This window comes from Prionailurus viverrinus, chromosome D3, assembly GCF_022837055.1.
Source record: "Prionailurus viverrinus isolate Anna chromosome D3, UM_Priviv_1.0, whole genome shotgun sequence".
In the NCBI taxonomy this organism is placed as follows: Eukaryota; Metazoa; Chordata; class Mammalia; order Carnivora; family Felidae; genus Prionailurus; species Prionailurus viverrinus.
The window spans coordinates 20,747,404-20,771,349 of record NC_062572.1 but is presented as its reverse complement, the minus strand read 5'-3'; the positions used below and the strand labels follow the sequence as shown (position 1 = coordinate 20,771,349).

At 47.3% G+C, this 23,946-nt stretch overlaps 1 protein-coding gene, 1 long non-coding RNA gene, 1 pseudogene and 1 gene segment (V, D, J or C); 3 read left to right on the top strand and 1 right to left on the bottom strand.

Moving 5' to 3' along the window:
* The window catches only part of LOC125148931 (immunoglobulin lambda variable 5-37-like), a 1,027,427-nt gene that overhangs the window by 337,439 nt on the left and 666,042 nt on the right, over nt 1-23,946 (top strand).
* The window catches only part of LOC125148968 (uncharacterized), an 863,358-nt gene that overhangs the window by 174,534 nt on the left and 664,878 nt on the right, over nt 1-23,946 (bottom strand). The window lies entirely within an intron of this gene.
* The window catches only part of LOC125148935 (immunoglobulin lambda-1 light chain-like), an 899,300-nt gene that overhangs the window by 233,463 nt on the left and 641,891 nt on the right, over nt 1-23,946 (top strand). The gene's annotated exons all lie outside the window — the stretch shown is intronic.
* Nucleotides 10,056-23,946, top strand: part of LOC125148936 (immunoglobulin lambda variable 5-37-like) — a 647,249-nt pseudogene continuing 633,358 nt past the window's right edge.

Genomic DNA, 23,946 nt, shown 5'->3' with positions numbered 1-23,946 from the left:
TTCAATGTCATTACAGAAAGATATGGGTTTAGAGTCATTGTGATATCTGTAGATTTCATGCTTGGAGAGATGTGTCTGGTACTTTGTGGTCCTTGCAACATTTCTCTCACAGAATCCCCCTTAGGATCTCTTGTAGGGCTGGTTTAGTGGTGATGAATTCCTTCAGCTTTTGTTTGTTTGGGAAGACCTTTGTCTCTCCTTCTCGTCTGAATGACAGACTTGCTGGATAAAGGATTCTCAGCTGTATATTTTTTCTATTCACCATATTGAAGATTTTCTGCCATTCCTTTCTGGCCTGCCAAGGTTCAGTAGCTAGATCCGTCAGTAGTCTTATCGAACTCCCTTTATATGTTAGAGTGTGTTTATCTCTAGCTGCTTTCAGAATTTTGTCTTTATCCTTGTATTTTGCCAGTTTCGCTATGATATGTTGTGCAGAAGATCGATTCAAGTTACGTCTGAAGGGAGTTCTCTGTGCCTCTTGGATTTCAGTGCCTTTTTCCTTCCCCAGATCAGGGAAGTTCTCAGCTATGTTTTGTTCAAGTTCACCTTCAGCCCCTTTCTCTCTCTCTTCCTCTTCTGGAATGCCTATTATACAGAGATTGTTGTGTTTCATTGCATCACTTAGTTCTCTAATTCTCCCCCTCACACTCCTGGATTTTTTTTTCTCTCTCTTTTTCTCAGCTTCCTCTTTTTCCATAATTTTATCTTTTAATTCACCTATTCTCTCCTGTGCCTCTTCATTCCGAGCTGTGGTCACCTGCATATTACTTTGCACCTCATTTATAGCACTTTTTAGCTCCTCGTGACTGGTTCTTAGTCCCTTGATCTCTGTAGCAATAGATTCTCTGCTGTCCTGTATACCTTTTTCAAGCCCAGTGATTAATTTTATGACTATTATTTTAAATTCATGTTTCGTCATATTGCTGAAACAGTTTTTGATCAATTTGTTAGCTGTCGCTACTTCCTTGAGTTTCTTTTGAGGAGAGTTCTTCCATTTCATCATTTTGGATAGTCCCTGGAGTTGTTGGAACAGCAGGGCTCTTCCTCTGTGCTATCTGGAGTAACATGTGTCGGTGGGCGGGGCCGCAGTCAGACCTGATGTCTGCCCCCAGCCCACTGCTGGGGCCACAGTCAGACTGATGTGTTCCTTATCTGCCCTTCTCCCAGGGACAGGACTCACTGTGGAGTGGTGTGGCCCCTGAGTGGGCTACTTGCACACTGCCAGGCTAGTGGTGCTGCTTAGATGGGATCTGGCGTATTAGCCCGGGTGCATCAAAAAGTGCACCAGGGCAGAAGGGACAGGCTCAGCTCGGTTTGCTCTTGGTGGTCCCCTGCAGGAGGGGCCCTGCAGTACCAGGAGGGAAGCAGGCAGACTCATCAAAGGGATGGATCCACAGAGGCACAGCGTTGGGTGTTTGCGTGGTGCAAGCAAGTTTGGTGACAGGAACTGGTTCCATTAGGGAGTTTGGCTGGGGATGGGAGAGGGAGATGTCGGTGGCCAGAGCCTTTGTTCCCCGGAAGCTGAACTCTGTCTGCCGGGGCTCAACAACTCTCCCTCTTGGTGTCTTCCTGCCCTCCCCACTGTCTGAGAGCAGGGCTGTTTACTTTTAACATTCCAGATGTCAAGTCCCACTGGCTGTCAGAACTCACGGAATCCGGCCCCTCCAATCTGCAAGCCAGACTGGGGGCATCTGTCTTGCGGGGTGGGCTGGCTGCCCCTCCACCACCCCAGCTCCCTCCCACTAGTACGTGTAGGGCACACTGCCTCTCCACCCTTTCTACCCTCTTCCATGGGCCTCTTGTCTATGCTTGACTCTAGAGAGTCCACTCTGCTAGCCTTCTGGCAGTTTTCTGGGTTATTGAGCAGATGTGGGGGGAATCTAAGTGATCAGCAGGACGTGGTGAGCCCAGCATCGTCCTATGTGGCCATCTTCTCTGATCGGCCTGCCTACATATATAAAATTCTAAAGATTCTACCAAAAAACTGTCAGAACTGACAAATAAATTCAGTAACGTCACAGGATACAAAATCAATGTACAGAACTGTGTTGCATTTCTATACACTGATAATGAAGCCACAGAAGAGAAATTAAGAAATCAATCTCATTGAAGATTGAACCAAGAATAATAAGATACCCAAAAATAAACTTAACCGAAGGGATGAAAGACTTTTACTATGAAAACTATAAAGGGTTGATGAAAGAAATTGAAGATGACACAAGAAATGAACAAACATCCCTGATCATGGATTGGTAAACAAATATTGTTAAATTATTTATACTACCCAAATCAATCTACAGATTTAAGGCAATTCCTATCAAAATGCCAAAAGCCTTTTTCACAGAACTAGAACCATCAGTCCTAAAATTTGTATGGAACCACAAAGGTTCCCAAATAGTGAAACAGTCTTGAAAAAGAAAACCAAAACTGGTTGTATCACCATTCCAGATTTCCATTTATATTAGAAAACTATAGTAATCGAAACCGTATGGTAATGGCACAAAAACAGACCAAAAAAATGAAACAGAATAGATATCCCAGAAATAAGCCCAAGATTATATGACCAATCAATGTCTGACAAAGGAGGCAAGAATACACAATGGGAAAAAGACAGTCTTGTCCACAAATGGTGCTGGGAAATCTGGACAGCTACATGTAAAAGAGTGAAACCAGACCACTTTCTTCCCCCATACACAAAAATGAACTCCAAGTGGATTAAAGACCTGAATGTGAGTCCTGAAACCATAACAATTCTAGAGAGAACAGGCAGTTATCTCTCTGACATTGGCTGTAGCAACATTATTGTAGGGGTATCTCCTCAGGTAAGGGAAATCAAAGAAAAAATAAACTATTGGGACTACATCAAAATAAAAAGCTTCTGCAGAATGAAGAAAGAAATCGACAGAACTAGAAGGAAACCTGTTTAATGGGATTAGTCAAGATCACTAACTTTTCCAAAGGAAGCCTACTAGCACTGGCTGACTGATGGGTGGTTCCATGATTTTTCCTCTGACCCCCTCTTAGAATGTAAAAGGACTTCCCAGTCCCACACTCACCATAACAGGGGATGAACTCGTTGCCGCTGTATTACAAGAAAAGTTCTCCCTTTTCACCTTTATTCATTTTTCCTCTTGAGCAGCTGGTGACCCTGTGAGGGCCCCTCATCATCTCTGTGGGCAACGTCTCCATTGCAGTTACTGCTGCTCAGAAAGTGATGGGGATGAGGAGAGTCTGATACTTACAAGCATGTAGACTGGAGAATGGCTCTTCCATCTACCCTGAAGCTCTGTTCAGGGTGTTTTGAGAGCCCTTAGGTACAAGAAGGATGTTCACTATCCGTGAGGGGGAGTAAAGACTCCCTTTGGATACATCTCTTCTTATTTCAAGGAAGTCACAAAATTCATGTGACATATATTTGCATCCAACAAAGGATTGCAATAAGGAGGAAATTTGGGGCATAGTCTTCTTTATACATATTCCTTTCTACTGCAAATGGAAGGTGATTTAAGGAGAGAACTATTTGGTTGTTTTTTTTTTTTTTGATTTAAAAGATAAGGCTTCTCAATAGTAAGGAAACAATGTGAATCTAAAAACTGCAGATTATCTCAACAAAGGTGATATTCACGTGATATAAATTAGCTTGAGAAAAGCTGTTCAACATCATATGTCAGTAAGAAATTGCACAAAAAACACAGCAATGACATAGTATTACATACCCATTAAAATGGCCAAAATCAAAACTACAGATGACACCAACGTCTGGCCAGGATGTAGAGCAACGGAACTTTATTTCATTGGTGAGGGGAATTCAGGATGGTACAGCTACTTTGGAAAAGATTTTGACAATTTCTTTTAAAACTGAACATTCTCTGAATTGTTGCCATTTGCAACAAACATGGATGGAACTAGAGGTTAGTATGCTAAGCGAAATTAGTCAGAGAAAGACCAGTATAATATGACTTCACTCATATGTGAAATTTAAGATACAAAACAGATGAACACAAGGGAAGGGAAGCAAACATAATATAAAAACAGGGAGGGGTACAAAACATAAGAGGTTCTTAAATATAGAGAACAACCTGAGGGTTGGTGGAGGTGTTGTGGGAGGGGCAATAGGCTAAATGGACAAGGGGCATTAAGAAGACATTTGTGTGCATGAGTACGGCCTATTCTATATAGGGATGAACCACTGGATCCTACTCCCCAAATCATGATTATTGCTAACTAACTTGGATGTAAATAAAAAAAAAATTTTTTACACCCAAAAAACAAAACCAAACAAACTTTGTCTTTGTCTTGCTTTAAAATCCAGGGATCATGCATCTTTGCATTTACCTAAAGGAGTTAAAAACAATGTGTACAAAAAAACCCTGCACAAGTATGTTGACAGTGGCTTTATGCATAACTGTCCACACCTGGCAGCAGCCAATCGCAATGCCTTTCAGGAGGTGACAGGTGAGTAAGCCCCAACGATAGAATATTGATCAGAGCTACAAAGATATGAGGCACCAAGACATAAAAAGACACAGAGGACATTTTGTTGCACGTTGCTAAATCAAAGCAGCCAACGTGTAATGGCTGCACGCTGTGTGACTCCAAGCATGTAACATTCTCCAAAAAGACAAATCTATTTAGACAATAAAAGCATCAGTGGTTGCAAGGGGTTGAGCATAGGGAGGGATGCACAGCTGGAGCACAGAGGTTTTTTGTGGGAGTGGAAGTGTTCTTTGTGGTTCTAAAATGGACATATATCAGTGTATAACTCTTAAACCTATTGAGTGAACAACCTCAAGAGTGAGCTTTGCTGTTGTAAATGTAGACTTTGGGTGACAATGACTTGTCAGTGTTGGTTCATGGTGTATAACAAGTGACCACACTCGGGCTAGAGTTGGATGATGGGAAAGACAAGGAGGTGAAGGGGGTTGGTGTATTTGGTAACGCTGGAATTTCCACTAAATTTTTCTGTGACAATAAATCATAAAGTCTATTGATGTTTTTAAGTATTTTGTGGGCAAGACCAAACATATGGGCATGTCTGGGTCTCGGGCAACAGGGGGCGCTGTGGCCTGTCTCTGAGCCTTGTGTGCTGTGATCCCAGCTGGGAGCCACCTGGCTCTGGTTCTCACTGTGGCTTAGCCTCTGGGTGCTCACAGGCCCTTGGGGAGCCCCAGGTCAGGCCCCACAGCTTTCGCTCCTTCCCCTCCTGGGGTGAGATTTCCAGACAAGGGTCAGGTTCAGGGTTCAGGCTGGGGCTGGCCAGCCAGGGGGAGGGGGCTGGTTTGCATGAAGGGTCTCTCCTTCCCCTTGGGCTGCTGGAGGCAATAAGAGAGACTCTGGGAGCCCAGCTGAAGGACATTGAGGACACACTGCTGAGCAGGGTTCTCCACCATGGCCTGGGCTCCTCTCTTGCTCACACTGCTGGCTCACTGCACAGGTGGTTGGAGGTTGGGATCGGGGCTGGAGATGACAGGACTGTGGAACCATGTATGGGCCCTGTCCACTGACCTCTCTCTCTCACCCCGTGTCTCTCTTCTGACTTGCAGGGCGCTGGACCCAGCTGGTGGTGACTCAGCCATCTGCAGTTTCCTAGCCTGTGAATAAGACTGTTACCACCTCCTTCACTGGAAGCAGCAGCAATGTTGGGGCTGGAGGTGTGTCCTGGTACCAGCAGCTCCCAGGCAGTGTCCCCAACGTTGTCATCTATGGTAGCAGTGCTCGGTCTGCGGGGGTCCCGTCCAGACTTTCAGGCTCCAGGTCAGGGAACGTGACCTCCATGAGCATCTCCAGCCTCCAGGTTGAGGATGAGGCTGATTATTACTGTTCAGTGTGGGACCACAGTCTCAAAGCTCACAAACTGCTCCAGTCCTGTGGGGAAGGGAGACCCAAACCTGCTGTCCCCTCAGGAATGGGACTTCCTGTGCAGCTCACACCCCTTGGCCAACACAGCTGCTTCTTTGTTCATTTCCTCCAAAAGTGGAGTCTTAGTCCAAGGCTATGGAATTTTGTCTACAAAAAGTATCCTTGTTTTCCCAAATTGTGCCCTTAAACTCAGCCTTACTCTGCAAAACATTGTCTGATTTTCTTCCGTTGGGCGGATTTACTGCACACCTGGGGGCAGGCTGTGCTGGGAATTGAGTCCTCATTGGGTCAGAAGCGGGCAGATTCCATGTGTCCCTGATCAGGATAGATGACTGTACAGAGATCAGTCCCTCCACACCCTCTGGTGAACACCAAGTATGTGCCGGCATGACCCTTGGGCTTAGATACAGCGTGAGTGCGCTAAGGACAACCTGCGTCGTCATGTTGCTGAAAATGTCCTGGGAGAGAAAGAGGACAAAGAAGTATGAATAGCAACACATAAGATGTTTCTGGAGAGTGAACAAAGGTGAGGCCGTGAGGTGGACCTGGAACACTGGAAGGGTTGACAGGAAATCCCCGAATCTGACGTGCTGTGATGATGTCTCAGTGCTACATAGATGATCAAGGAGCCAGAGGGGAGCGTGAGGAGGGACCCGGCAGAGGCTGTTGACTGCGTCCCCGTCAGACCCCTCCTCCTGAGGTCAGTGGTCCCGGCTCGGGTCCTGCTGGAAGAGCTGTGCTGAGAGGTGGGTCCCAGGGAGCCACCTCTCTCTGTCTTTCTGACAAGGCAGAGCTGCCTCTTTCCATCCCTTCTCCTGTGGTCCTTGTTGATGGACTCCCCCACTCCCACAAGCAGTAGACAGAAGAGGAATCCAGGTGAGGGCCCGGGGGTCTGACCCTGCTCAGTAGTCTGGGGTTGAGGGAGGAGGAGCGCCCCAGCCTTCCCAAGCCGTGGGATGTGGCCAGTCCAGGCTTCTGTCTGCCTGCTGTGCCAGCCGAGGACACATCATTCCTCAGGGGCCAGTCTCTGGTCACCCTGTCTTCCACTCATGTAAACCCATGAGGGAGGGTCAGGATCTGGGGAGGCTGCTGTAGGGAATGGAGCCGTGGGGGGGGGTGGTGAGAAGGTTGCAGCCTAGTGATGGGCCCTGAGGTGAGAGATCTCCCCCAGTAGTGAGGAGGGGGCTGTGTAAGTGGCAGGAGTCAAGAGGGCCTTCCCTTCCCCCAGGCGCGATACTCACATTGCCTTTCACATGCTTTGTCACCTGTAACGGGGCTAGAAAGGGGTGCTGTGGGCATGTGTATGAACCACACGGGTGAGCCCAGAGCTGTGGACCCAGCACCTGACGGCCATCTGGAGCAGCTCAGTAATGAGGGTCCAGACAACCACGGGCCTCTAACTGGGGTGCCAGTTTTGTCACAGAGGACAGGATGTTTTTGGGGTGTGAAGGTATGTGGGATAGAATGGAATAATCCATGTGGTTTTGGCCAGCAATCAGGGACAGAAGTCAGGGCCACCAGGGGGCCAGCCATCAGTGTGCTCGCTAGAGGATACTCACCTGATAGGACCTGGGGCTCATCACCACCCAGGCTGCCTGTGCCCTTAGGTTAGCTCCTCTCTTCTTCCTCTGGCTCATTCCACCTGTGAAACCCCAGGGCACGGGAGCTGGACAGACGTACAGCAAAGGCGTACCTGAGTGCAGCAACTCCACCCACATGGGAATTTCTGGATAGAAAGAGACCTCCAGGAGCCCAGTCTCCATAACAGAGCTTTAGAGGTCAGAGTCTGCATGTCCATCATGACCTGGGCCCCTCTCCTCCTCACCTCCCTCCCTCCCCACATAGCTGAGAGCCAGTCTCATCCAAGGTGGGTGGGAGACGTGCCAGCTCTGCTCCAAACCCTCACTCTCATTCACAGTGGACTCCTGCCCTGCTCAAACTCCTCTGGGTCCCTTTAGAGTGTCTGTGAGCCAGGCGGGGCTGACTCGGCCACCGTCAGTGATCAAGGTCCTAGAATGATGGCCAGGTTCTCTTATACTGGACACTGTAACATTGCTGGCATTGAGGCAAAAGCTTGGCTTCAGCAACACCTGAGCCATGTTCCCAAACTTCATTTCAATGGAAGAACAAACATCTAGCCCTCTGGGGTCTCCACAGAGTTTCTGGATGTAGGGCAAGCAGCCTGGCTTCCCTGAACATCCCTGGTCTTCAGGCTGAGGGGGAGGCTGTTTATTCCCGGTCAGCGTGGAATAACAGCCTTGGAGTTGCACAGTGCCTCAGGCCAGTTGGGAAGCGACACCCCAACCCTGAGCTCCCAGGCGTCACCAATCACCTGAAGACCATGTCACTGGCCCCTGAAGAGACAAGAGCTGGGTTTCCGCTGACAATCGTGTGGACCACTCAGGATTAGAAGACATAATAATGTGAGGATAAAAGGTCGGATCTGCAGAATTAGCAAGTGCATGGGAGTATCATTACGGATCTATTTGGCCTTTGTGACTATATGTACATTCACCTGCTTTCCCAAAGGGGAAACACAGATTTCAGGGTTAACTAAATGGATACTTATTTTCCAGGTCTTTCTGTTCCGTTTGGAGATGCTGAATTCATGTGTTCAGCTGGTCCATCTCTCTTCCCTCCAGGAGACATGTTCACCAGGGTCACCAGCCACTACCCTCCCCTGTTTCTTGGGCCTTGGCACATGTTCTGCCCTCTGACCCAGGGCTATCCCCCTTCTGCAGGGACATCGGTTGGGTCACCCTACAGATCCCACCTTACATACCACAGCTGTGCTCAGACCTCTTTGTCCCGATTCCCGTGCACACCGCACATGCACCTGGGCAGTATCTCTGTCTGTATGTCCTTGGGGCACCCCGTGTGTCCTTCCAGGTACGACATGCAGTGTCTGACAACAGGAGACACAGTTGCAGCTCCAGGGATACAGTTGACAGAGGTGGCCTTTTGCGATAAATCATAGTCTTCACTGAGGTGCTCTGCCCTGAACACCTGCTCTCTTGGGCTGAGCCTGATGGTCAGGAATCCCAGGGAGAGTCTCTGTCCCTGTGGACAGCTCATCCCCCAACCATCTACGGGCTCCACTCAGCGCTTGGTCAGGACACTGATTTTGTGACATAGCCTCAGTGCTGCTCTCACGGAGCTCGAGCCTCATGGGGACAACAGACACAAACCCCCTGTGCTGTCAGGGGTGGGCTATCACTCCCTCAGTCACTGCAGTGGTACCTTTATCTGGCTGCACTCTGAAGGAAAGTCTTGTGTCCCAAACCAGAGCCACAGGGGCTGTGATCTCAAGAATAAAGCCGGACTTTTCTCCACCTCTCCATCACTCAGATGAGATAGCTTTGACAGAATCTTCGGGGTCCAGGTGGCCTGGGGTACTAGAAATTCATTCATCTCGTCACGGGTTGTTGAATGAATAATTGCTCTATACACAACATGCTGGACACAAATTGCGGGGACTGTAGCTGTTCCCACTGCAGAGAGTGGTCATCCCCAAATCCTTTTGCCTTAGAAGCTCTGTCTTTTGGTAATTTTATGAGTATTATGGTTCTGGGTGCCTAAGTAGAGACCCCTCAAAGGGTTTCATTGGGCATCATGTTGACCTTTCCTACCTGGAAGACTAGACCCACAATATAAATAAGTGCTTTAGAAAAAGGATATAAACCCCTCTTATACCGAGAACAGAAAAAATTCCTGCACAGCAGGACCTTTCTCTTTCCCAGGAGGGTCATTCTCAGGTTATGGAAACACAGACATCAGGGAAGCCAGCGGTGGGAAAGGAGAGGTTCACCCAGAGACCAGCAGGGGGCACTGTGACACTGTGTCTGGGGCTTTCTGCAGGACAGGGGCATCCAGCTGGGCAGTCCTCCACTGACAGAAAGCAAGGACTGGGCCCCTTGCGTCCAGTGGGGCCAGGGCAGGTGTGTCCAGGACCTGAAGGACCTGGAGGAGTTCCTGGACCTGGGCCTGTGTGTGGTCCCCGCAGCTGCTGCTTCCAGGCCCACCCAGGGGAACCCAGTGCATCAGGAAGTCCTCGTGTCCAAGGGCCACAGACCCTGTGTGTGCACATGGAGAAGAGGTGGGGGTGGGTCCCATTTGCATGAGCAGCCCCTCCTCTGTGACCTTGTGGACAGGGGATAAGACAGGCCAGGGGCAGTCCAGCCCTAGCTCTGGGCCTAAGAAGGGGGTGTGTCACCATGGCCTGGATCCCCATCCTCCTCGTGCTCCTCTGTCACTGCGCAGGTATGGACAGGATCCAGGGCACCAGGGTGAGCCCGCAGCCAGAGTCAAATCCCTGTGGCTCAGCTCCCCAATCTCATGTACCCTGTCCCTTGTCTTCCCTCTGCTGTGTCTGTGTTTGCAGGTTCCCTGTCCCAGCCTGTCGTGACTCAGCCAGCCTCCTTCTCTGCATCTCTGGGAGCCACAGCCAGACTCACCTGCACCCTGAGCAGGGACATCAATGTTGGAGGCTACTACATATACTGGTACCAACAGAATCCAGGGAGCCCTCCCCGGTATCTCCTGTACTACTACTCAGACTCAGATAAGGACAAGGGCCCTGGGGTCCCAGCCGCTTCTCTGGGTCCAAAGATGCCTCGGCCAATGCAGGGCTTCTGCTCATCTCTGGGCTGCAGCCTGAGGACGAGGCTGACTATTACTGTGCTATATATCAAGGCAGTGGGAGCAGCTATCGTTACTCACAGTGATTCAGATAAGCAGGAAGTGAGACAAAAACCCCTGCATCTCTTTTATTGAGAAGCTTCAGTGGAGGCTTGTGTATGGGACACCACTGTGGGAACACCTGTCTTTGAGGAGGAAGGAGTGACACAGTGTTATTGCCTGAGACAGCACAGGCATCCTAGGAGTGCACACAGGTGAGGGCATAGAGCCCAGTACACATGCCCCAGGGTCTACAATAGGTAGACCCTTTGTGATTCTACACACCCAGTTGGAGGTTTTAGTCACATTCGGTTTGCAGAAATGACTGAGTTTAGATGTCCTAGCTGAAGCCCAGAGGGTATCTGTGTCCTGCTAAAGGGTCAATCAGGGAACATAAAAAAAAGTCTACGATTTGATTGAACGACCTTCCTCCCCGTGGGACTGGGCAACATAAGGATGGTTTTCCTGGAAAGAAACCTGGTCATGGCTACGCTGCCTTCTTTCTCTTTTAGGACCTGTGGCTTCAATACGCATATGCCTAATTGTTGCCCCTTCCCCCCTCCAATTTAATCCACTTTTGAACTCTGTGTCCTCCAGAATGCAAGACTTCCATACATGAATGATGGTTCAACAAGGATTCCAGCCCGGAGCACCAGAGGATCCGCTCCTCCGAAATCCCATGGACCAGGCCACCAAGGAATTACACTCAAATCACCCGTCAGCATGATAGTATAATAACATGCTCTGGTCTATAACTGCACAGAACCCCAGACGGACAGACAAGTTTATGTATAGACAGCACACCCCCACTGTTCAACATGAGCCTCTACTGAAGATGAGACCTCTGCCCAAATGGCAAGGATTTTTCATTGTTGATCTAACAAGCAGGAACACGGAGGCCAGTTTTAGGCAACAGGCTTGAGCAATGGTCACCTGAGTATGGTAGAAGGTCCCACAGTGACGAGTGGGCTGGATGCAAACAGGCCCATTAGACAAGTCACCTCAAAATATCTATAAGCCCTAGCTGACTCCTACCCAGACACAGGTACCAAAAAAGGAAAAAAAAAAAAGCCAAATATTTCACACCTCCTTACCTTCCCCTCTTGACCACAGCCCCCACCACTGCCTCCTGGGAGACCATCTCTGCTTTGCTGTCCTGCCTGCTGCTCCCTTACAGTGTATTCCCTAAACTTCTATCTCCTTTGCTCTGCTTGGGTGAATTCTTTCACCACCCATGCTGCTGGCCTACACCTGATTGGGTTGCCCAACAATCCAAAGTTTACTCCTAAATTAGTCTAAGAAAGCAAAAACCTTTGTTGCACAGGTGGTAAGGAGGCTGTAGTGAAAATGGCGTCCCCAGTCTCACGGGTAATTATGACACAAAGGTGCCACAGGCCCACTAAACTGGGACACTGGGCTGGTGCTCCTGGAATAGACTTTCCAGCACAAACTTGAAGGTTGAGGTGACAGATGTTTCCTAGGGTCTGGAAACTCTCATGACTAACTCCCCCAACAGCAGGCCCATCTGGACCAAGAGAGAGACAGAGGCATAGACAGACAGAGGGAAAATGTTCTCCAGTCTGTTTGGTTGGGCAAAAAGTTGCACCCAAAAAGGTACATTTTCCAGATTGTGAACACCAGGCAGAATATGCTCACTAGTCATAAAGCCAAGATATTAAGGTCATACAAGATGAAAGAGAAATCCACATCTGTTTATAATAACAATAATGATAATAATAATTATTATTATTAGTTTATTCTGGCTAGGCCTTGGTTTCTTGCAGCCACACTAATCCCTTGGAGGGATGTGGCATGGGGTTGGGAACTGAGGGGTGCTTTACAGTATACCTTCTTTCATGGAAGTTTTACTCAGATTGACAGATTACCTAGTATCAATCTAATTTATTCTGCGACCAATTTATACTAACACATGTGTCTTCTTGAAGTGCTGAGTGCTCTAAACGCTTTGAAGACCTAAGCTATGGGGTACTAGATGGCTCAGTTGGTTAAGCATTCCCACGTTGGCTCAGGTGATGATCTCATGGTTCATGGGTTTGACCCCATATCGGGCTCTGTAATGACAGCTGAGAGCCTGGCACCTGCTTCCAAGTCTGTGTCTCCATCTCTCTCTGCCCCTCCCCTGCTCACACTCTGTCTCTCTCTCTCAAAATAAATAAATAAACACAGACAGTGTAAAGGTGGGGAATGGACAGAAGCCTGGGACAAAGGAGAGGTGACAGGGTGCTCATCCAAGAGGGTGTGAAATTTTTCTGCTCAGGAGACTAGAGCGTAGGATGCAGCCATTTTAGCCTGTAGCAGACCCACAATTACCCACCCCAGTGAGCGAAGAAGCACCACCAAATGGAGAATGGAGCCATTACACAGAGCCCTATCCATCTGCAATCTCTGGGCACATCCCCCAGAACAAGGCAAACCCCTTCCATGGGCTGAATCTGGGGACCATATTGTGATACAAAGTTTCAGTTCTAGGAGAAACTGGATCTAGCTTCTTTCAATTTCATTTTGTTTGCTTGTTCGTTTGTTCTTTTGTTTGCTCCAGTTTTTGTTGTTGTTTTTATTTCTTTTCTTTCTTGGATAAAAAAAGAGCAAAACTTTTTACTCTGTTTTATTTTCTTCATTTTGTATAATTTTATTTTTTTAAAAATATTGTAAATTTGTAAGCTGTTTTTCTTTTCTCTTTTTTCTCTTTTCCATCAAAGATCTCTCCTCAAGCAGACCAAGACACATCTAGCATCTAGCTTCCTTTTTTTGCTTATTTTTAAAAATTTGTTTAATTTTAATTTTTAATTTTAATTTATTATTATTTTTTCGCCAAAGTGACAAGATGGAGAAATTCACCCCAAAAGAATATAAAAGGAGAAATGTTGTGGAGGGATATAATCAATACAGATATAAGTCAGATGTCTAAATTAGAATTTAAAACCATGATTATAAGTATTCTAGCTGAGATTGAAAAAAACATAGTAGACCCCTGAGAATCCCTTTATGCAGAGACAAAAGAACTAAAATCTAGTCAAGCCCAAGTTGTAAATGCTGTAACTGAGATGCAATCTTGAATGGATGCCATGAGAGTGAGGATGGAAGAAACAGAGCACAATCAGTGTTACGGAAGATAAAATTATGGAAAATAATGATGCCGAAAAAAAAGAGAAAAACAAAGGCAAAAGATCACAATACAGGGTTTAGAGAACTCAGGGACTTACTAAGAGGAATACGTTCATATCATGGGTGTCCCAGAAGATGAAGAGAGAGAAAAAGGGGAGAAAATATATGTGAGCAAATTGTAGCTGAAAAGTTCCCAATCAGGGAAGGTACAGACATCAAAATCCAAAAGGACAGAGAGCACAAATTAGATTCAACAAATAATGGCCATTACCAAGGCATATCATAGGTAAGTTCACAAAATACACAGAAAAACTGAGAGTCATGAAAGCAGCATGGTGGAAAAGGTCCTTAACCTCTAAGGGAAGACAGATCAAGGTCGCAGCAGATCTGTCCACAGAAATTTGGAAGGCCAGAAAGGAGTGTCAGGATATACTCAATGGGCTGAATGGGAAAAATATGTAGCCAAGAATCTTTCCTCCAGGAAGGCTGTCATTCAGAATGTAAGGAGAGATAAAGAGTTAACAGGGAAACAGAAGCTAAAGGAAGTTGGGACCATTAAACAAATCCTGCAAGAAATTTTAAGGGGGAGACTCAGAATGGAGAAGACTCCAGGGTGCCCAGCCTCTTCGCTGGATCTAAAGATGCCTCGGCCAAGTCAGGGCTTCTGCTCCTCTCTGGGTCGCACTCTGGGGACGAGGCTGACTATTACTGTGCTACAGCTCATGGCAGTGGGAGCGGCTTTCATTGCTCACAGCATCTCAGATAGCGAGCAGGCGAGAGAAAATACCTGTGCACAAAGATCATGATTCCCAGCATCTTTTCAGTATGAAACTTACCTGGAGACACATGCAGATGGGATTCTACTGCAGAAAGATCTTTCCTTGAACAGGGAAAATAGAAATGCTCATGTTTGAATGTAATGTGAGAAAAATTGGGCATCCCGGGAAGACACTGACAGTTGACATAACAGAGGCCAACCGCACGTCCCCACGGGGTCTGGAGAAGATGCGCAGGAATAAATACTGTGTCTGCACCTGAATGTGCTGCCCAGCAAACATTCATCCACACATCAGTGTCACCATGTGGTCCTTAAAGGGCTTTGTGTCACTACTGATGTACGCACAGGTGATATATGGACAATAACCCTAGTCATAGTCAAAGTACCCTCTGTCTGAACCAGCTACATGTGAATCTGGACCAGATCCTGCAGACTCTCCCTGCCAACACCCCCCAAACCCTCCCTCCTCTTTTCCCGTCTCTTCCCGTGTCCCTCAGACCTTCAGTCTCTCCCTCTGGCTCTTCAGGTCTGACATCCATCTCCATATTAGGATTTCAGAGGAAACTAGAAGTGATCTTGCTGTAGTTTCCTATTTCCAGGGTCCATCCCTCAGGAGGAAAATGGACAGAACATACAGCTGCATGTAGTCCCCTCACATTCCCTTCCTGTTCTCAGACAACTGGTGAGTCCCCTGTCCCTCTGTCAACCCCTTTGGATCAGACCCCCAAGCAGCTTCACCTCCATCCCTGCCCCATTACACAGGAGTGTCTGTGTTTGGAAGAAGCAAACCTCTCCCAGCCTGTGCTGACCCACATCTGCACCCTGAGAAGTGACACCATATATAGGCACTGGCCGAAGGCAAAGAGCCATCCCTGGTTTCTGCTGAGATTCAAATCAGAGTCAGATGCACTCCAGGGATCTTGGGTCTCCTATCATTTTCCGGATCTGAAGATGCTTTGACCAGTTCAGGTTTTCTGATATCTCTGGACTCCAGCATGAGGACAAGCTATTACTGTCTTATATGCCACGATAGTGCTAATGCTTATGTAGTGCATCAGTCCCATTGGGAAGTGAGACAAAATCTCCCTTCACCCTCTGGGTCTGGTGACGTTACCCTTCAGGTGGCTCAGGGGGTGACTTCTGTGCTCAGATCTTCAACAGACCTTCCGTTGTCTGAGAGACAGATGATGTGACACTGTCATATCCTTTCCTTCAGTTATATTTTTACACTGACGACCCATTCCCACCGTGTGCATGTTTTCAAAGGCAAACTTTGTTGTTCAGATTTTAAAAAAATATTCAGTGGAGATGTCCTAGAAGAAAAGGTGTTGATTCGCAATCAGCTCTAGGGCTCTGTCGCAGATGGTTTGAGTCTGATTGCTTCAATTCTGGGCTTCAGGTTGCAAAAACAGAATGAGGAGAGAAATGGTAGTCCATAGAGAGGCAATAAACCATCAATATATAAAAATAAAAGCAGTTCCATTTATAGTGATATAATTATGCAATTCTTAAGGATGCATTTTGGAAAAATTGAAAGCCTTGTTTATGGAAAACTACAAAGCATCGTAAGAGAAATTAGAGAAAACTGGAATGAATGAATAGATATTCCTTGCTTGTGGATCAATATGCTGAATTGGGTTAAGGTAAGAATTCTTTCTTTTTTTTAAGTTTGTTTGTTTTTGAGAGAGAGAGAGAAAGAAAGAGGGGAAGAGAGAGAGAAACCCAAGCAGACTCTGCACTGTCAGCACAGAACCTTCTGATGGGCTCGATGCCATGAACCGTGAGACCACAACGTGTGCATAAATCATGAATAGTATGCTGTGCCACCCGGGTGCCCCAGAAATCATTCATTCTAAAATTGTCATTCAGTAGCTGGTGTCAATAGCACCCTAGTTCAAAACAGAAAAAAAATGGAATATGTCACGCAAATAACAAGAAAACTATTTCAAAGAAAATATTAAAAAAACAGTATTCAGTTATATACATGTATCACAAGAAATACACACAACAATGAAATGGGGTGTATTGTGGGAATGCAAGGCCAGTTTTATATTAAAAAATCAGTCAATGTAATCTCCAGTATTAACAGGCCAAATAAGAAAAAACCCTGGGGCACCAATTTGGCTCAGTTAAGCATAGGACTCTTGATTTCAGCTCAGGTCATGATCTCAGGGTTCCTGAGGTCAAGTGCTCCATTGGGCTCCATGCTGACAACATGGAACCTGCTTGAGATCTTTTCTCTCCTCTTCTCTCTCCCCCTCCCCAGCTCAAGCTATCATTCTCTCTCTAAATAAATAAATGAATACACTGAATTTTAAAAATTATTTTAAAAAAACCTGGTCTTATCAATCAATACAGAAAAAGCATTTCACACAATGCAAAACCTATTCATGACAAAGAATGAGAATGAATGAATGAATGAATGAAAAAGACAACATTTCTCAGAGAATGAAAATAGAGGAGCACATCCTCAACTTGATAAAGAAAATGATGAAACACCACAGCTAACACACACTGAGGTGAAGCTCTGAAAGCTTTTCCCCAAGGGTGGCAACCAAGGTCATCATGTCCAGTCTCAACACTGCTGTTAGCCATAGGACTGGATGTGCCTGATCAAACCATAAGGCACGTCAAACAATGAGAGGCATACAGACTAAGGAGAACAAGAGCGAATTGTCCCTATTTTCAGGCCAGAGGATGATATAGGGGAAAAATTCAAAGGGAGCTATGAATATGTATGTAAATATATGAATTCAAAGGGTAATAAGCAATTTCGGGAAGGTGGCGGAACAGAAGATCAACGTAGAAAGATCATTTAGTTGCGTCTATACGAGCAATAAACTTGTGAAAAACAAGGTAAAAATAACACTTCAAACCACTCCATGATGAAGTATTTGGGTGAATATTTAACAAAACATGTACAGGACATGGATGCTGAAATCTCGACAATGCTGGGAATGTAATCAAAGTGGATCCAAAACCGTGGAGGGATATGTTGTGTTTAAGGATTAGAAGAGTCAATATAGTAGAGATGACAATTCTTCCCAATTTGTAGAGAAGTGTAATTCAATTTCTATCACAAGACAGAGTGGTGTGGATGGAAGGTAGACACAGTGGCCAAAGTAACAGAACAGAAAACTCAGAACCAAACTCACAAAAGCATGGATAAGAAATACTTATGGATACTTATGGATAAGAAAACCTTATTCACAAGGTTGCAGAAGCCTTTCAGAGGAGGAAGGATGGCCTTTGAACAAATGTCCACAGAACCACTGGATGTCCATCGAGAGAAATGAAGCTCACCGAAAACTGTCACTTCATAAAAAAATTCACTAAAAGGATTATTGACATACTGTAAAGTATACAGTTGTAAACATAAAAATGGAAAAAGTCTTCAGGCTCTAGGGTTTGTATAAACATGTTTAGATAAGACCCCATAAGCACAAGCCATAAAAAAACTGATCCATTGGACTTCATCAAAGATAAATTCATTGTTTTCCCTTTCCTTGATAAATCACTTAGCCACTAAATGAGCTAAAAAATCGCAGATTAAAACAAAACCCAATTTATTGGACACTCGTTGGCATCCATTGCTACAATGCATAGGAGCTGAAAAACATTCCCAAGGTTTACAGATGCTACATTGCACACCAGTGCAGGGATGTGATGTCTGCAGCATCTTCTGCCAGATGTCAACAACTTACCACTAACGGGAGGTAATGTTTGCAACTCACAGAGAACAGGACTCCTTCTGAGCATGCAAAACACTGCAGTCATCAAGGGCAGTATTATGGGATCACGTTGGCCATGATTCAGCTCAAGGATGTGTGAACAAACGGAGCTGAGGAAACCAGCTGGGCTCTCAGGGCTGTTGGACACAGTGAGGTATGTGCCTGTCAGCCAAGAGGGGGCGCTGAGGGAGTACCCTGTGGTGTCTTCACAACTGCTCAGAGCCTGGGCCTGGGGACTGGGCTCTGAGCTCCCTGATGGGAAGTTGGCACGTGTGTCCCTTCTGGTGTGGCAAGGTCCCCCGAGCAGGGACCTGTGCGTTGTGCATGCAGGTGCTTCCTCCCAGGGTTCTCCCCAGTGGTGAAGCCAACCTCCATCGTCCCCAGGGTGTGTCCTTCAGCTGGGCTGAAGCACCAGGGCTCAGGGAGGGGCTGGGCAGTCACTAGATGGGCTTCATTTGCATGGACAGCTCCTCCTGCAGCAAGGGTGGAGGAGAAAAGGAGGCCTGGGGCAGCCCAGCCCAGTGTGGGTACTAGGGTCTATGTCACCATGGCTTGGACTCTTCTAGTCCTCATGCTTGTGTCTCAATGGACAGGTAGGGGCTTGCCTCAGGGACACAGGGGGATCTCAAAGGGTGCTTGCCATGCTCAGCATCCTGGGACATTTTCCTTGCATTTCTGGTTCCATCAGTGACCAGTGTCTGTGTTTGCAGGTTCCCTGTCCCAGCCTGTGCTGACCCAGCCGTCCTCCCTGTCTGCATCTCCGGGAACAACAGCCAGACTCACCTGCACCCTGAGCAGTGGCTACAACGTTGGCGGCTACCACATATACTGGTACCAGCAGAAACAAGGGACCTCTCCCCGGTATCTACTGAGGTTCTACTCAGACTCAAATAAGCACCAGGGCCCTGGGGTCCCCAGCCGCTTCTCCGGGTCCAAAGATGCCTCGGCCAATGCAGGGCTTCTGCTCATCTCTGGGCCACAGCCTGAGGACGAGGCTGACTATTACTGTGCTACAGGTTATGGCAGTGGGAGCAGCTTTGGTTACTCACAGTGTCTCAGATAACAAGGAAATGAGACCAAAACCCCTGGGTCCACAGACCTTGTCTCCGAGCCTCTTTTATTGAGAAGCTTCTGTGGAGGCTCCTGTAGGGGAGAGTCCTCTATAGTGAGACCTGTCCTTGAGGAGGTTGAAGTGACACACAAGAAATTTAATAGAGAACATATGAGAATCAACAGAGACCTAGAAAGTCAAAAGACACGTAGAGAAAATGAGACCTATGTTTTTCTGAATTACATGGACGAGGTAGGGGTCTAGTATTCAATGCAAAGAAATGCACATCACAGAGAGAAGAAGAATAGAGTAGATGTTGGGAAAACAATGTGTGCAGGGCCCCTGAGAAATGATGGGACACAGAGGACTGTGACCAAACAGGCCTTGCTGGCCACCCCTCCCCCCACCACGGTCTCCCCCACCATGTCCATATCCTAGTGCAGTTGTCTGTGGTGCCAGCTGGCTTCCCAGAGCAGGTGCTCACACTGAATTTTTTATTCAGTTGAAGAGACATGAATAACTTCTCCTGTGTGTGTGGACCTTGACTGCTTTTTAACTCAAAATAATCTTCATCCCAGGGAGCCTGGGTGGCTCAGTCATTAAGTGTCTATTTCTGTTCGGGTCATGGTCTCCTGGTTCGTGGGATTGAGCCCTGCATGGGGCTTTGGGCTGACAGCTCGGAGCCTGGAAGCTTCTTCAGGTTCTGTGTCTCCCTCTCTCTCTGCCCCTCCCCCACAAATGCTCTGTTGCTCTGTCTCAAAAGTAAATAAACACACGAACGTTTGTTAAAAATAATAAATAAAAAAACTTCATGCCCAGTGGCTCATCGAGGGGAGGCCTGCTCTTGTGTCCTGTAGTTCCAGTAAGAATTTGCTATGGCTGAGGTCAAAGTTTGCTGTCTGCGTGCTTCTCTTGGATTTTGACGGTTCCCTGTCTCACCTGTGGGTCTTTCATCCATGTTGAGTTTATTTTTGTATATGGTGTAAGAAAGTGGTGCAGTCGTTCTTCTGCACGTTGCTGTCCAGTTTACTCCACACCATTTGTTGAAGACACTGTCTTCTTCCCATTGGATATTCTTTCCTGCTTTGTCCAGCATGAGCTAGTGTATAGTGTCCTGGACTTGACACTTTCCAAGTTCCTCTGTCTCCCCAGGAGTCATTGTCAACCTGTGCTCACCCAGACTTCATCAGCGTCACAATCGAGGAAACAGAATCCCCATGAGCAGGAAACCCAGTGACAGCGAGTGTCACTGGAGTCCCATCAGCAGGGCAGGACTTGCTTTGAACACCTGCTCTCCTGGGGTGAGGCTGAAGCTCAGGGATCCGTGGGTGAGTCTCTGTCCCCATGGGCGGCTGAGCCCCCAACCATGTCTGGGCTCCAGGTAGCGCATGAAGCTGATCAGCGCATTGATTCTGGGACAGCAGCCTCAGTGCTGCTCCCTTGGAGCTCAAGGCCCACGGGGACACGAGGCACACTCTGCATCCTCTCAGGGCTGGACTGTCACCCCCAGACACTCCAGTGACACCTCCAGCCAGGATAGGCCTCTGCTGAAACGTCTGTCTCAACTCAGGGCTAAAGGGCCTGTGACCTCAGAGACACAGTGCCCCTTATCTCCACCTCAGCTGGTGTCAATATGGGATCTTTGAAAGAGTTTTCTGGGTCAAATTGGCCTTAGCTAGTGGAAAATCATTCCTCTAATCAGCGGCGGCTGACTGAGCAATTTTTCTATCCTGAACATGGTGAACACAAGACACAGTGACCATTTCTTTACCCACCCGGAGAGGAGTCTGACCCCTCATCGTTCCATGCAGCAAACTCTGTGTTTGTTCATTCCACCAGAGAGATCAGTGTGAGGTTCACTGGAACAGGCTCCTCATGGTGTTTCCCAGGGCACCATGTTGAGCTTTCCTACTTTACCTGTTAGAGCAGACCTAATATGCAAAATCTTTATTAAAATAATAATAAGAATAGTAATAACAATAATGAATCAAGTGATTTAAGCAAGGTATTGGCCCCTCTTCAACCAAGAACTAAATGTCACGTATTTTCCATTATGTTTTCACGCATTTGGCAACCACTATATTAAATCATATTCTCTCTGCAAGAAACATGGGTCCGGGGAAACACACTCGCAATTGAATCTGTACCTTCCCATTGAAACTGTCACTGAGTTTAAATCATTCTTTCGGAGCTGAGTTTTTGGAACAAATGACACACATTCATTTTAAGGTAACAGTTGTCTAATAGGTGATTTACACATGAAGTCTGCCAACAGGTCCCTGTCAGAACACCTGCAGCTGTCACTCCTTCCCTCCTAGAACTCCCTGCAGGTTTGCCCTTTGTGCTCTGAGGTCAATGCCACACACAGCCTCTCTTGGCAGGGCTCTTGCAGAGTTGGGTCTATGTGCTTGCAGAACAGATAATAGGAGGGAATCCGTGACCACAGTGTGCAGAGGACTGTTTCTAAGCTGGTGGAAATGGTGACAGATGACCGAGGCTTTTAGGGCTTAACCCTTCTAGGAACAAACGAGGGCTTCTACACAACCCAGAAAGGAGTGCTCCCCAACTCCTCAGGGCTGTGTGAACAGGTGTGGAAGGGGAGTTCTGGAGACCAGGGAGGAATCCCATAAGAGGAATGGCCAGCCTCCTGGACGGAAGGGAACACCTGTCCATGGAGACCTGTCACTGTTCTGAGCTTGATCATGATCTCAAAGGAGTGTGTCCCAGAGATGCCAGCTCAGTCTTGACCCATGAACGAGCAAGGGAGCAGTGGGGAGGCTGGAGCTGTCTCTCTGATGGGCGCTGGTCACCATGTCACACAATGGTGTGTCTGTGACTGGACACTAGGGGTCACTCAGGGCCTGGTTCTGAGGGGTCAGGGTTATTGAGACTTGAATCTGCCACCTGGCACTGCCTTTGCCTTCTGCTCAGGGCTCCCATCTGGGACCTCCCCACCCCCTGGCCCCACACAGCCCCTGCCCTGGCCACCCCTGACCTCCTCAGGATGAGGGACCAACCGGGGCCTGTGAAAGGTCAGAGAGCTGGGGGTCTCATGCATGGATGGGTCCTCCCTCTCTCAGAGGTTGAAGAGGGGAAGGAGGGGTTAGGGAAGGTCTGCTCAGCTGTGGGGTCACAGAGGGCAGGAGCAGTCATGAGGAACGGGCCTCCACCATGGCCTGGGTCTCTCTCTTCCTCATCGTACTTGCTCACTGCACAGGTGACTGGATGCAGAGACAGGGGAAGGGGTCCTGCTTCCTCCTCTTGTCTCTAGACCCTAGCCTCATCCTCTCTGTCTCTTCTTCTTCCAGGGTCCTTGGCCCAGTCTGGGCTGACTCAGCAGCCATCTTCAGTGTCTGGGTCCCTGGGCCAGACACTCACCATTTCCTGCACTGGAAGCCCAGCCAACATTGGGGCCAGTTATTGTGTGTTTTGGTACCCACAGCTCCCAGGAATGACCCCTAAAGCCATTCTCCACGAGAACACTTGGCCTTTGGGGGTCCCAGACCGGTTCTCTGGCTCTGGATCTGGCAACACAGGCTCCTTGACCATCACTGGGCTCTACGAGGATGACGAGGCTGATTATCACGGCTCACCGTGGGACAAGAAACTCATTGCTTATGTAGTGCCCAGTCCTTTGGGGAAGTGCGACAAAAATCTGCTGTTTCCCCAGCAACGGGGCTCTTCTCACAGCCTCCTCCCTTTGGCCAAGTCAGCTGCTTCCTTCGTTTGGTGTAAACTGTGGTGTGAGAACAATGTCAAGGAACTTTGGTTAGCAAATGATCCATATTCTATTAACCTCAGGCCCCCAAGCCTGTCCCCGGCTGGAACACGTTGTAGGAGATTCTCCTACTGGGGAGAAATTCCTGGGTGTCAGGGGCCAGCTGCCCTGGGGACAGAGTCCGTGACAGGTCAGGACAGAGCCAAGAACAAAGAGTCCAGGTGTGTCTGAGTGTTGATACAGTGCTGCCCAGATAATGTGCATCCATAGCACTTCCTGAACACCTAGTGTGTGCCACAAATGACTCTAGGGATGTGGGTCCCATGTGGACGTGACAGGAAGGGTCCCCGTGTTCAGGGAGTCGACAGTGTCTGGGAGAAGAGAGAGGACACAGAAGCTAAACATGTTGTAAAGGAAGGTTGTCAAAAGTCCTCTCCATGAATATCCTTGACGATGAAACACATTGCAGGAGCATGGGAGTAACATGGTCACTGTGCATGAGAAGCCGTAAAAGTGGTCATGGCCAAAGACGTGAGTAGAGTTCATTACGATGCAATTGACAAGAAAATGTGTTTATTCCTGTGACACACAACACAAACACATTTTAAAGGTAAGTAGAGAACGTTACCTAGTTATAAGCAACATGTAAGACTTCTGAAATATATAAATAATTTGTTTTCAATGAATGACATTTCTGATAAACATAGGAAGTATTTTGGTAAAACAGAGTGCTTGTATTCTAGGCAGATAAGGTTAAAAGTGAATAAACCTTTTGTTTCCATTTTTAATAAGAGCAGACCAATAGTTCGAGAAAATTTTGAACTTTTAACCCAGAGAAAACACAATTCTAATGTTTCATCCATGCATTTTGATATGAAACCTCATTTATTTACTGAATATTTTTAAAATTTAACCAGTACTGACCACACTTAAAATTCCTTTCCAGGTTTCTTTCCAAAATCCTACTACAGCTTTCTCTTATACATTTAGATCTCGATCTAAGGAT